This window comes from Trachypithecus francoisi, unplaced genomic scaffold (genome assembly GCF_009764315.1).
Source record: "Trachypithecus francoisi isolate TF-2019V2 unplaced genomic scaffold, Tfra_2.0 Lachesis_group1, whole genome shotgun sequence".
Lineage (NCBI taxonomy): Eukaryota > Metazoa > Chordata > Mammalia > Primates > Cercopithecidae > Trachypithecus > Trachypithecus francoisi.
The window spans coordinates 141767937-141782817 of NW_022681454.1; the positions used below are offsets into that span (position 1 = coordinate 141767937).

Consider the following 14881-nt stretch of genomic DNA (forward strand, 5'->3'; position numbering starts at 1 on the left):
CTCACAGGGATCCTTCAGGAGGGTGGCCAGCGGTGCGGAGAAAATGCCACAGGGAGAAGGAAGTCTCTGGCTGATTTTTTTTAACAATTTGAGCCAGTCAGAAGCCTCCTGGCCAGAACTCAGGGGAGGGCTCGAATCTAGCATCCAGCATGCAGACTCCCCAGGTGGAGGAAGACCTAAAACCCTTTTCTGTCACAGCTGGGAGGTGGGTACCATGGGGCAAGTTCTCAACTGTGCTCGCCCACTGCCTGGAAACAAACTCAGTGCTGTTAGTGGGGGGCACAGTGGGAGTAAGACTGGCCCTTTGGATTATGTGGGAGCTGGGTAAGGCCTGTGACTGCTGGCTTTCCCCTACTTCCCTGACAATTTGCATGACTCAGCAGAGGCAGCCATAATTCTCCTAGGTACATAACTCCATTGACCTGGGAACCTCATGCCGATCCCCTACAGCAGCTGCATCAAGGCCCACCCAAGGGAAGTCTGAGCTCAGACACACCAAACCCTGCCCCTACCTGATGGTCCTTCCCTGTCCACCCTGGTATTTGAAGACAAAGGGCATATTCTCTTGGGAGTTCTAGGCCCCCGCCCACCACCTGATCCTCCCTACACTACCACAGTTGATGCTCTCTGGAAAGCACCACCTCCTGGCAGGAGGCCAACCGGCACAAAAATAGAACCATCAAAACTAAGAACCCTCACAGAGTCCATCTCACCCACTGCCACCTCCACTGGAATAGGTGCTGGTATCCATAACTGAGAGACCCACAGACGGTTCACATCACAGGACTCTGTGCAGACAATGCCCAGTACAAGCCCAGAGGCTGGCAGACTTGCTTGCTGGGTGGTCAGACTCAGAAGAGAGACAACAATCTCTATAGTTCGGCTCTCAGGAAGCCACATCCATAGGAAAAGGGGGAGAGTGCTACATCAAGGGAACAGCCCATGGGACAAAAGAATCTGAACAACAGCCTTCAGCCCTAGACCTTCCCTCTGACAGAAGCTACACAAATGAGAAGGAACCAAAAAACCAACCCTGGTAATATGACAACACAAGGCTCCTTAACACCCCCTAGAAAATCATATTGGCGCACCAGCAGTGGATCCAAACCAAAAAGAAATCCCTGATTTACCCAAAAAAGAATTTGGGAGGTTAGTTATTAAGCTAATCTGAGAGGCACCAGAGAAAGGTGAAGTCCAATGCAAGGAAATTAAAAAAAAATGATACAAGATGTGAAAGGAGAAATATTCAAGGAAATAGATAGCATGAAGAAAAAACAATAAAACTTCAGGAAACATTGGATACACTTATAGAAATGCAAAATGCTCTGGAAAGTCTCAGCAATAGAAATGAACAAGTAGAAGAAAGAAATTCAGAGCTTGAAGACAAGGTCTTCAAATTAACCCATCCCAACAAAGACAAAGAAAAAAAAATGAGAAAATATGAACAAAGCCTCCAAGAAGTCCGAGATTATGTGAAACAACCAATCCTAAGAATAATCGGTGTTCCAGAGGAAGAAGAGAAATCTAAAAGCTGAAAAAACATATTTGGGGGAATCATCAAGGAAAACTCCCTGGCCTTGCTAGAGAATTAGACATCCAAATAAAAGAAGCACAAAGAACACCTGGGAAATTCATCACAAAAAGATAATCACCTAGGCACACTGTCATCAGGTTATGTGAAGTTAAGATGAAGGAAAGAATATTAAGAGCTGTGAGACAAAAGTACCAGGTAACCTATAAAGGAAAACCTATTAGATTAGCAGCAGATTTCTCAGCAGAAACTCTGTAAGCTAGAAGATATTGGGGCCCTATCTTCAGCTTCCTCAAACAAAATTATCAGCCAAGAATTTTGCATCCAGTGAAACTAAGCATCATATATGAAGGAAAGATACAGTGTTTTCCAGACAAACAACCACTGAGCGAATTCACCACTGCCAAGCCACCATTACAAGAACAGCTGAAAGGAGTTTGAAACCTTGAAACAAATCCTGGAAACACATCAAAACAGAACCTCTTTAAAGCACAAATCTCACAGGACCTATAATACAAAATACAATTTAAAAAGCAAAAACAAAAACCAAACAATCAAGGTATACAGGCAACAAATAGCATGATGAATGGAATGGTACCTCACATCTCAATACTGACATTGAATGTAAATGGCCTAAATGCTCCACTTAAAAGATGTACTACATCCCCAAACGGCTGGGTGTCGGCGGCTCATGCCTGTAATCCCAATGTTTTGGGAGGCTCAGGTGGCAGATCACTTGAGGTCAGGGGTTTGAAACCAGCCTAACCAATATGGTGAAACCCCATCTCTACTAAAAATATAAAAAAATAAGCCAGGCATGGTGGCAGGCACCTGTAATCCCAGCTACCTGGGCGGCTGAGGCAGGAGAATTGCTTTAACCTGAGAGGCAGAGTTTGCAGTGAGCCGAGATCGCACCATTGCACTCCAGCCTGGGTGACAGAGCGAGACTCCATCTCAAAATCTCAAAATCTCAAAATCTTTAAAAAAAAAAAAAATTTCACCAACCGTCTGCTGCATTCAAGAGACTCATATAATACATAAGGAATCATATAAATTTAAAGAGGTGGAAAAAGGCATTTCATGCAAATGGACACCAAAAGTGAGCAGGGATAGCTACTCTTATGTCAGACGAAACAAACTTTAAAGCAATGGCAGCTAAAAAAGACAAAGAGAGACATTAAATAATGGTAAAAGGTCTTGTCCAACAGGAAAATACCACAATCCTAAACATATATGGACATAACACTGGAGTTCCCAAATTTATAAAACAATTACTAATAGACCTAAGAAATGAGATAGACAGCAACACAGTAACAGTGGGGGACTTGAATACTCCACTGAAATCACTAGACAGGTCATCAAGACAGAAAGTCAACAAATAAACAATGGATTTAAACTAGACCTTGGAACAAATGAACTTAAGAGCTATATACAGAACATTCCATCTAAGAACTGCAGAATACACAATCTATTCAATAGCACATGGGACTTTCTCCAAGATGGACCACATGATAGGCCACAAAACGAGCCTCAATACATTTAAGAAAACTGAAATTATATCAAGGACTCTCTCAGACCACAGGGGAATAAAACTGGAAATCAATTCCAAAAGGAATCTTCAAAACTATGCAAACGCATGGAAATTAAATAACCTGCTCTGAGTGATCACTGGACCCAAAACAAAATCCAGATGGAAATTATAAAACGTTCAGACTGAATGACAATAGTGACAACCTATAAAAACTTCTCGGATAAAGCAAAGGTGGTGCCAAGAGGAAAGTTCATGGCCCTAAATGCCTATATCAAAAAGACTGAAAAAGCACAAACTGACACTCTAAGGTCACACCTCAAGGAACTAGAGAAAAAAGAATAAACCAAACCCAAACCCAGCAGAAGAAAGGAAATGACCAACATCAGAGCAGAACTAAATGACACTAAAGCAAACAAACAAAATTACAAAGATAAATGAAACAAAAAGCTGGTTGTTTGAAAAGATAAACTGATAGACTATTAGCAAGATTAACCTAGAAAAGAAGAGAGGAAATCCAAATAACCTCAATAAGAAATGAAATAGGAGACATTACAACTGACACCACAGAAATATAAAAGATCATTCAAGGCTACTATGAATACCTTTATGGACATAAACTTGAAAACCTAGAAGAGACAGATAAATTCCTGGAAACATACAACCTTCCCAGCTTAAATCAGGAAGAATTAGATACCCTAAACAGATCAATAACCATCAACAAGATTGAAATGGTAATTTAAAAATTACCAACAAAAAAAAGGTCAGGACCAGACAGATTCACAGCACAATTCTATCAGACATTCAAAGAAGAATTGGTACCGATCCCACTGACACTACTCCACAAGATACAGAAAGAGGGAACACTCCCTAATTCATTCTATGAAGTCAGCGTCACCCTAATACCAAAACCAGGAAAGGACATAACCAAAAAGAAAACCACAGACCCATATCCCTGATGAACATAAATGCTAAAATCCGTAACAAAATACTAGCTAACCAAATCCAATAACATATCAAAAAGATAATCTATCATGATCAAGTGGGTTTCATACCAGGGATGCAAGGATGGTTTAACATCCACAAGTCAATAAATGTGATACACCACATAAACAGAATTAAAACAAAAATCACATGATCATCTCAACAGATGCAGAAAAAGCATCTGACAAAATCCAGCATCCTTTATGATTAAAACTTGGCAAAATCGGCATACAAGGAACATACCTCAATGTAATAAAAGCCATCTATGACAAACCCACAGCAACCATGATACTGAATGTTGAAAGCATTCCCTCTGAGAACTGGAACAAAACAAGGATGCCCACTCTCACCACTCATCTTCAACATAGTACTGGAAGTCCTAGCCAGAGCAATCAGACAAGAGAAAGAAATAAAGGACATCTAAATCAGTAAAGAGGAAGTCAAACTGTCACTGTTTACTGATGATATAATCGTTTACTTCAAAAATCCTAAAGACTCCTCCAGAAAGCTCCTAGAACTGACAAAAGAATTCAGCGAAGTTTCCAGATACAAGAATAATGTACACAAATCAGTAGCTCTCCCATATGCCAACAGCAACCAAGCAGAGAATCGAATCAAGAACTCAATCCCTTTTACAATAGCTGCAAAAAGAAAAAAAAAAAGAAAAAAGAAAAGAAAAAGAAAAAAACTTAGGAATATACCTAACCAAGGAGGCAAAAGACCTCTACAAGGAAAACTACAAAACACCACTGAAAGAAATCATAGACAACACAAACAAATGGAAACACATTCCATGTTCATAGAATGGTAGAATCAAAATTGTGAAAATGACTATACGGCCAAAAGCAACCTACAAATTCAATGAAATTCCCATCAAAATTCCACCATCATTCTTCACAGCATTAGAAAAAACAGTTCTAACATTCACACAGAACCAAAAAACAGCCTACATAGCCAATACAAGACTAAGCAAAAAGAACAAATCTGGAGGCATCACACTACCTGATTTCAAACTATGTTATAAGTACACAGTCACCAAAACAGCATGGTACTGGTATAAAAATAGGCACATAGACCAATGGAACAGAATAGAGAACCCAGAAATAAACCCAAATACCTACAGCCAAGTGATCTTCAACAACTATACAAAATCATAAAGTGGGGAAAGGACACCCTATTCAACAAATGGTGCTGGGATAACTGGCTAGACACAAATAGGACAATGAAACTGGATCCTCATCTCTCACCTTTTACAAAAATCAACTCAAGATGGCTTAAGAACTTACATCTAAGACCTGAAGCTATAAAAATTCTAGAATATTAACATTGGAAAAACCCTTCTAGACATTGGTTTAGGCAAGGATTTCAGGACCAAGAACCCAAAAGCAAATGCAATAAAAACAAAGATAAATTGCTGGGACTTAATTAAACCAACGAGCTTTTACATGGCAAAAGGAACAGTCAGCAGAGTAAACAGCCCAGAGTGGGAGAAAATCTTCACAATCTATACATCTGACAATGGACTAATATCCAGAATCTACAATGAACTCAAACAAATCAGCCAAAAAAAAAAAATTAATCTCACCAAAAAGTGGGCTAAGGACATGAATAGACAATTATCAAAAGAAGATATACAAATGGCCAACAAACATACGAAAAAATGCTCAGCATCACTAATGATAAGGGAAATGCGAATCAAAATCACAATGTGACACCACCTTACTCCTGCAGGAATGGCCATAATCAAAATATCAGTAGATGTTGCTGGGGATGCAGTGATCATGGAACACTTCTACACTGCTGGTGGTAATGTAAACTAGTACAGCCACTATGGAAAACAGTATGGAGATTTCTTAAAGAGCTAAAAGGAGAACTACCATTTGATCCAGCAATCCCAATACTGTGTATCTACCCAGAGTAAATGAAGTCATTATATGAAAAAGATACTTGCACATGCATGTTTATAGCAGCACAATTCACAATTGCAAAATCATGGAACCAACTCAAATGCCCATCAGTCAACAAGCGGATAAAGAAACTGTGGTATGTATACTTGTAAACTGTGTATGTATGTATGTAAACTGTGGGATACTACTCAGCCATAAAAAGGAATGAATTAACAGTATTCACAGTGACCTGGATGAGATCGGAGACTATTATTCTAAGTGAAGTAACTCAGGAATAGAAAACCAAACATCGTATATTCTCACTGATATGTGGGAGCTAAGTTATGAGGATGCAAAGGCATAAGAATGATACAATGGACTTTGGGAAGTAGGGGGAAAATGGGGGGTGAGGAATAAAAGACTACAAACAGGGTGCAGTGTATACTGCCCAGGTGATGGGTGCACCAAAATCTCACAAATCACCACTAAAGAACTTACACACGTAACTAAACACCACCTGTACTCCAGTAATCTATGGAAAAAATTTTTTAAAAATTAAAAAAAAATTAAAAGCATATATAGGCATTCATGTATAGAACTTTCTGTGAGCATGCATATTCATTTCTCTTGGATAAATACCTAATACTGGAATTGTTCTGTCACAGGCAAGTTTAAACTTTATAAAAAATTGTCAAACCAAAAAAAAAAAAAAATTAAAAACAGCATCTTTTGAACAACCTACAGCATACATTATATACGGTAGTGAAACGTTGAAAACTTTCCCAATGAGATCATGAACAAGACAAGATTATCCGCTATCACCACTTCTATTTAACATTGTACTGAAGTCTTAAGCAATGCAACAAGGCAAGGAAAAAGGAGAGCAACAATGGGAAAAGAACTAAGTGGGAGAGGAGGGGATAGACAAGGATTGAAAGGGAAGAAAAAAATTACTATTTGAAAATTGTATGATTGCACATCTAGAACATCCAAAAAAATCTCCCAACTATTAAAATTAACAAAATAATGTCACAAGGTCACTGGATACAAAGTCAACATAAAGCTATAAAGCTAAAACAGTATGGAATTAGTGCAAAAATAGAGTAATAGATTATGAAACTAATTAGAGTTCAAAATCAGATCCGCATATTTATAGTCATTTGATTGTTGTCAAAGATGACATTTCATCACAATAGGAAATGGTCTCTTCAAGTAATGATGCTAGATGATTTTAATTTCCATTCAGTGGGGGGAAAGATTTTTGACCCCTACACTTCTCACCATAAACAAAAATAAGCTCCAGATGAATTTAGATCTAAATATGAAAGATAAAACTACAAAGTTTTGAGAAGAAAATAAAACATCTTTGTGACCTTGGAGCCAGTAACATTTTCTTAAATAGATCACAAAAGCACCAATCAACTAACATTAATTAGCTATCTTACAGTTAAGAATTTTTGTTCATCAAAAGAGATAACATTAAGGAAGTGAAAAAAACAAGCATCAGACCAGAAAGTATTATGCATCTATCCACCATAGGACACCTATTTTGAATACATGAAGAACTACTACAAATCAAAAAAGTTATAAATCCAACAGAAATGCAGTATATACTAAAGTGTTCATAGGAGCACTAGTTGTAACAGCCAGATTATCAAAATACACACCAATAGTCAAGTAGATAAATTGGAGTACATTTACAACATGCAATACTATATAGCAGTGAGGATGAACAATTTGTTAACTACCCAATTGTACCAACGACTATCACAAACATAAGGTTGAATAAAAGAAGTCAGACACGAAAGAGTATGCACAATATGATTCCATCTATGTAAAGTAAAACAACAACAACAACAACAAATAAAAACAGACAAAACCTTGGTGAAAGTAATCTATCCTATAGAGTCAGAATAATGGTTAGCCTTCAGGAAGTATAAGGAGACATAAACAGCATTTCTAGGTTTATTATTTGGCTGCTGGTTACATAAGTGTGCTCAATTTGTGAAAATTCAGTAAGCTGTTAACTTATGACATGAACTTTTCTGTATCTATATAAAAATAAAGTTTTTTTTAAGAAAAGATCTACTCTGAATGTGATGCCTGCAGCAGCTAGAAGCACACTCTCATATAACAATGTCCAAAAAGGCATTTTCCTTTCTTAGCAACAAAGGAAAATATTTTTCAGAAGCTATCAGATTTCTCATTGGTCATGCCTGGATCACATCCTATGCAGTAACTGAAAGAAAATTTGCTAATGGAATATCTGACATTTTCTTTTTATGATGAAAAGTAGTCTCTGTTGGCAAGGAAGAAACACAGAGGAACACTGCATAGGTAACCACAAATTTTTGTCACCTCAGATTACTATTTTTTTTGAGACAGGGTCTCACTCTATTGCCCAAGCTGGAGTGCAGTGGCGTGCTCACGGCTCACTGCAGCCTCGACCTCCTGGACACAAGCAATCCTCCCACCTCAGCCTCCCAAGTAGCTGGAACTATAGGTGACCACCACCATGCCAGGCTAATTTTTGTATTTTTTATAGAAATGCAGTCTCACCATGTTGCCCAGGCTGTTCTCAAACTCATGGGCTCAAGTAATCCTCCCACCTTGGACTCCCAAAGTGCTGGGATTATAGGCATGAGCTACCATGCCTGGCCCTCAAATTATTATTAACAGTCTCTTAACTAGTTTTGCCATAGTCGCTTTTGTCTTCCTCCAAATGTAAACTCTGCTTAGTAGCCACAGTCATTTGATAAAAATGTAAATTCGAAAAATCTTTCATAAGCTTCTCATTACCATAAGAATAAATCCACATCCTTAAAATAGTTGACAAGGTCCTGCACGATTTTGGTTTCTGCTTACCTCCTCAGCTTTATCTTGAACTGTCCTTTGCCTAACTATATTTTATCTATACAGTCTGTAATAATGCAAAAATAATTTTATACAGTGAAGAAGGCAGATTCTGAAAGTATTCCAAAGATCAACAAATGGCCAAAAAGTATTAATTGTACATCATTTAAAATGGATTACATCTTGGATACTCTCTAGAAAATTATTTTTATACATGTAAATATAAGAATAATTATAGGGACTTTTGGTCTGTCATATGAGACCTCAGTCCCCTAACTTTTCCTTTAAAGTCTCAAGTTCAGCCAGGTACAGGGCCTCACGCCTATAATCCCAACACTTTGGGGGGCTGAGGCCAGAGGACGGCTTGAGGCCAAGAGTTTGAGATAAATCTAGGCAACACAGCAAGACCCCATCTCTACAAAAAATAAAAAAATTAGCCAGGCATCGTGATGTGTGCCTGCAGTCCCAGCTACTCAGGAGGTTGAGGCAGAAGGATCACTTAAGCCCAGAACTTTGAGCGTGCAACGAGCTATAATTGAAACACCACTGATTAATTTGCAAGTGATTTGGAAAAGTACTTTAGGAAACTGAACTGAGTAAGTATCCTTTCCTTCTTGCTTTCAAAACTCAACTAATATGACAGCTGAGGCATTTGAAAAATATACAAATCCACAAAAGCAATGGGAATAGAAGATAAAAACTGATGAGGTGGTTAAAAAAAAAGAGAGAGATTAATGATAAAAAAAAACTTACATATTATCTTTCTCCACTTTGTTTAGTCCCTGAGATGTGTAGAAATAGGGACGGTGGGGAAGAGGGCAGCAAGGAGGAGGTCAACAAGAAGCAAGGTACATGGTACCCTAATATCTCCGAATTTGAAGTACCAGGTAGTTCTGCAAGCAGGGGTGCCAAGTTAGGATAAAAATACAAAAAAACAAGCGAACAAGAAAACTAGTTGAAAGTCTACAGGGGCATACCCGAGAGATTTTGAGGGTTCAGTTTGAAACTATCACAACAAATGAAATATTGCAATAAAGCAAGTCACACAATTTTTTGGTTTCCCAGTGCAAATAAAAGCTGTGTTACACTATACTAGAATCTATTAAGTATGTAATAGCATTATATCCACGAAAATAATGCACATACCTTAATTTAAGAATATTTTACTGCTAAAAAGTGCTAACAATCATCTGGGCCTTTAATGAATCATAACCTTTTTGCTGGTGTAAGGTCTTGCCTCAATGTTGATGGCTACTGACTGATCAGGGTGGTGTCGCTGAAGGTTTGGGTGGCTGTGGAAGTTTCTTAAAATAAGACAACAATGATGGTTGCCACGATGATTGACTTTTCCTTTCACGGAAAATTCATCTGTGGCATGCAATGCTGTTTAATAGTATTTTACTTAAGGTAAAATTTCTTTCAAAATTTGAGTCAGTCCTCTCAGACTCTGCCATTACTTTTTCAAATAAGTTGATGTAATATTCTAAATCCTTTGTTGTCATTTTGACAATGTGTTCACAGCATCTTCACCAGGAGCAGATTCAACCTCAAGAAACTACTTTCTTTGCTCATCCATAAGATACAACTCCTCATCATTTCAAGTTTTATCACGAGATTATAGTAATTCAGTCACATCTTTTAGGCTCCAATTCTAATTCTAGTTCTCTTGTTATTTCCAATGCACCTGCAGTTACTTTCTCAACTGAAGTCTTAACCTCTCAAAGTTGTCAATGCAGACTGGAATCAACTTCTTCCAAACTCTTGTTAATTTTTATATTTTGACCTTCTCACATGAATCATAAATTTCTTAATGACATCTGGGATGAATCTTTTCCAGAAGACTTTCAATTTACTTTGCCCAGATCCATCAGAGGAATCACTATGGCAGCTAATGCCTTATGAAATGTGCATCTTAAATAATAAGACTTGAAAGTTAAAATAACTGCTTTATCTACGAGCTGCAGAACAGAAGTTGTATTAGCAAACAGGAAAACAACATTAATTTCCTTGTACATCTCCATCAAGCTCTTCGGTGACTAGGTACATTGTCAATGAGCAGTAATATTTTGAAATAAATCTTTTTCTCTGAGCAGTAGGTCTCAACAGTGGGATTAAAATATTCAGGAAACCATGCTTTCAACAGATGTGCTATCATACAGGCTTTGTTCTTCCATTTATAGCACATGGGCAGAATAGATTTAGCATAATTCTTAAGGGCCCTAGGATTTTTAGAACAGTGAGTGCTGCTTTCAACTTAAAGTTACCAGCTACATCAGCCCATAACAAAAGAGACAGCCTGTCTTGTGAAGTTTTTAAGCCAGGCATTGACTTCTCTCTAGCTATGAAAGTCTTAGTTGGTATCTTCTTCTAGCAGAAGGCTGTTTTGTCTACATTGAAAATGTATTGCTTGGTGTATCTACCCTCATCAACTATTTTAGTCAGATCTGGGTAACTTGCTACAGCTCCTCCATCAGCACTTATGCTTCACTGGGCTCTTTTATGTTATGAAGATAGATTCTTTCCTTAAATCTCATGAACCAACCTCTGTTAACTTCAAACTTCTTCTGCAGCTTCCTCACCTCTCAGCCTTTATAGAATTCAAGAGTTAAGAGTCTTACTGTAGATTAGGCTTTGACTTAAAGGAATGTTGTGGCTGGTTTGATTTTCTATCTTTTTCCATATTAGCAATAAGGCTGTTTTGCTTTCTTATTATTCATGTGTTCACTAGAGTAGCACTTTTAATTTCCTTCAGGAACTTTCCCAATAGAACAAGAGGTTAGTTTTTGGCCTATTTTGGCTTTCAACATGCCCTCCTTATTAAGTTTAATCCTTTCTAGTTTTTGAGTTAAAGTGAGAGACGTGAGACGCTTCCTTTGACTTGGACATTTAGAGACCATTGTCAGGTTACTAATTGGCCTAATTTTAATATTGTTGTGTCTCAATCAATAAGGAGGCCCAAGGAGAGGGAGGGAGATGGCAAACAGAACACACACAGTTATCGATTGGGTTTGCCATCTTACATGGGCTTAGTTTGTGGAGACCCATAACAATGACAAAAGTAGCATCAAAGATTGCTGATCACAGATGACCATAACAGGTATAATAATGATGAAAAAGTTTGAAATATTACAAGAATTACCAAAACATGACAGTGACACAAAATGAGCACATGCTGTTGGAAAAATGGCACCAAAAGACTTGCTCAATGCAGGGTTGCCACAAATCTTCAATCTGTAAAAACACAATATTTATCAAAGTGAAGTGCAATAAAATGAGATATGTCTGTAGTATAAGGAATAAAGCCCTAGATTATTACCTGCCCCCAGCGTGAGCAGGCAGTTGATGGTTTCCTTTCCCACTCTTACAGAAAAATAAGGTCTTACCAGTTAGACAGATTAAAGAGGGTCTAGATTCAGGTAAAACAAGACTAGATGGCAGCACCTGAATATAAAAAGAACTGTACATCTGCACATTTCACAGTAAAATCTCACCTCCCTTCCTCTTGCTCAGTTACAAGAACACTGACTCCTAGGCAGAACACTTTGTAGTTTCCTACATATCTCACCTCCCATCCCTTGCCATGTGCCCCAGGCCAGAGAATGTATTATTATTTTCTGGGCAAAATGAAAATCCATAAGAAAAGACCGATACATAATGATGTGTGAGTGTCCTCAATTTAACAAACATTTATTGATTGACTGAATGTCTAGTTTGTGCAGGCACTATTCTCGTTGGTTGGAATATATCAATGAAACCAAGAACAACAACAAAATCCCTGTTCTCTTGTAAGTGATGTTCTAGTAATAAATGTAATCAATAAGTGATTGCATTGCATATCAGGTAAAAAAAAAAAGTGCACAGGAGAAAAACAGAGCAGGAAAAGACAGCTGAAGTATTAGGGGCAGGTGTGTACAGCTTTAAATAAGGTGGTCAGAATAGGCGTCAATGAGAAGGTGATGTGTGCAAAGACGTGAAGGAGGTGAGGCTTCCAGCCTGACTACACTATAGAAGGCCCACTAAGAACAAATTCTATGAACACAAACTGTTCCAAACTTATTATTTGTGCCTCACTCTTAAATAAGAGAAAACAGTCAAGGATCTCCTGGTATGTAAGAAACAAGGCCCGGTGCGGTGGCTCAAGCCTGTAATCCCAGCACTTTGGGAGGCCGAGACGGGCGGATCACGAGGTCAGGAGATCGAGACCATCCTGGCTAACACAGTGAAACCCCGTCTCTACTAAAAAATGCAAAAAAAAACCAGCTGGGCGAGGTGGCGGGCGCCTGTAGTCCCAGCTACTCTGGAGGCTGAGGCAGGAGAATGGCGTGAACCCGGGAGGCGGAGCTTGCAGTGAGCCGAGATCCGGCCACTCCAGCCTGGGCGACACAGCGAGACTCCGTCTCAAAAAAAAAAAAAAAAAAAAAAAAACCAGGAAATCCAAAGAAAGGCAGTAAAGGAAGCACAAGAATTTTAAAAAACAAAACAAAGTATCATTAGCATCCTCAGTGATATAACATATTGCATCCATGAAACAAGAACAGAATGTTAATTTTTTAAAATGGTCAAAGAACAAAAAGAGGTCTTAGAAATGTATATATATATATACACATATATATAAGACATTTTTGCCTATATATACACACACACACAGGCAAAAACTTCTTTTTCTTTTTTTGGTTTTGCAGGCTGGAGTTCAGTGGCACGTTCTCAGCTCACTGCAACCTCTGCCACCTGGGTTCAAGCAATTCTCATGCCTCAGCCTCCTGAGTAGCTGAGACTACAGGCAAGTGCCACCACACTCTGCTAATTTTTGTATTTTTAGTAGAGATGGGGTTTTGCCATGTTGGCCAGGCTAGTCTTGAACTCTTCACCTCAGGTGATCTGCCCACCTCGGCCTCTCAAGAGTGCTGAGATTACAGGCATGAGCCACCACACCTGGCCAAAAACGTCTTAATTTAATAGAAGTTAAATGAATTGGAAGACAAGAAAACAAAAGAAATAGAACATGAGAAAATTAGGGTCTAATGCAAGAAGTTATCATAGCTAATAAATGTGAATTCACATAGACAACACAGAGAAAACATAAAAACTATCAAAGAACACAAGAGTGCCTCCAAGACTCAGGGACAGGTATCTCCAAACTGACAGAAACCACTGAGCACCCTGCACAATAAAAAAAACACACACACAATAAGGCACAGTATCATGAAATTTCACAACATCAAGAAAAAAGAGATTATAAAAGCTACTTGAGAGAAAAATAGGTCACATGCAAAGCATCAGAAATTAAAAGTGGCATTGTATTTCTCAACATTTACGCTGAAACTATGAGGCAATGGAGAATGTGTTTAAAATTCTGAGAGAAAATTATTTCCAAACTAGAATTCCATACGTAGCCAAATCATCCCTCGAGGGTGAGATTAAAATAAAGTTTTCAGTCATGCAAGGTTTCAACAATTTACCTCCCATGTGGAGGATGTATTCCACCAATAAAGGAAGTAAACCAAAAATGAGGAAGACCTGGGATCCAGAAATAAGAGGTCTCCCAAAAGAAAAAGTGAAGGAAATTCCCAGGATGATCTTAAAGGGATGTCTTAAGAATACAGCTGTGTCTGAGAAGCAGACACCAAGACAGGGTTAGAAATACAAGAAATTTAGTAGGGGAAATGTCTGTAAGAGAAATTGGGGAGGGAGCCAGGGGAGGCTGAAAGAGCTGTTAGATGGTGTGATGGTTAATACTGAGTGTCAATTTGATTGGATTGGGGGATACAAAGTATTAATCCTGGGTGTTCCTGTGCGAATGTTGCCAAAAGAGATTAACATTTGAGTCAGTGGTCTGGGGAAGGCAGATCCAGCCTTACTCCGGTGGGCACAATCTAATCAGCTTCCAGTGAATATAAAGCAGGCAGAAGATTGTGAAAGGAGAGATGAGCTTAGCCTCCAGCCTACATCTTTCTCCCATGCTGGATGCTTCCTGCTCTCGAACATAGGACTCCAAGTTATTCAGTTTTGAGACTTGGACTGGCTCTCCTTGCTCCTCAGCTTGCAGACAGCCTATTGTGGGACCTTGTGTGTAACTTAATGCTTAAGAAACTCGTATAC

General features: G+C 38.5%; 1 protein-coding gene across 2 annotated transcripts in view; it reads right to left on the bottom strand.

Annotated features, from left to right (window-relative positions):
• ANAPC10 (anaphase promoting complex subunit 10) overlaps window positions 1–14881 on the bottom strand; it is a 129350-nt gene that overhangs the window by 37320 nt on the left and 77149 nt on the right. The window lies entirely within an intron of this gene.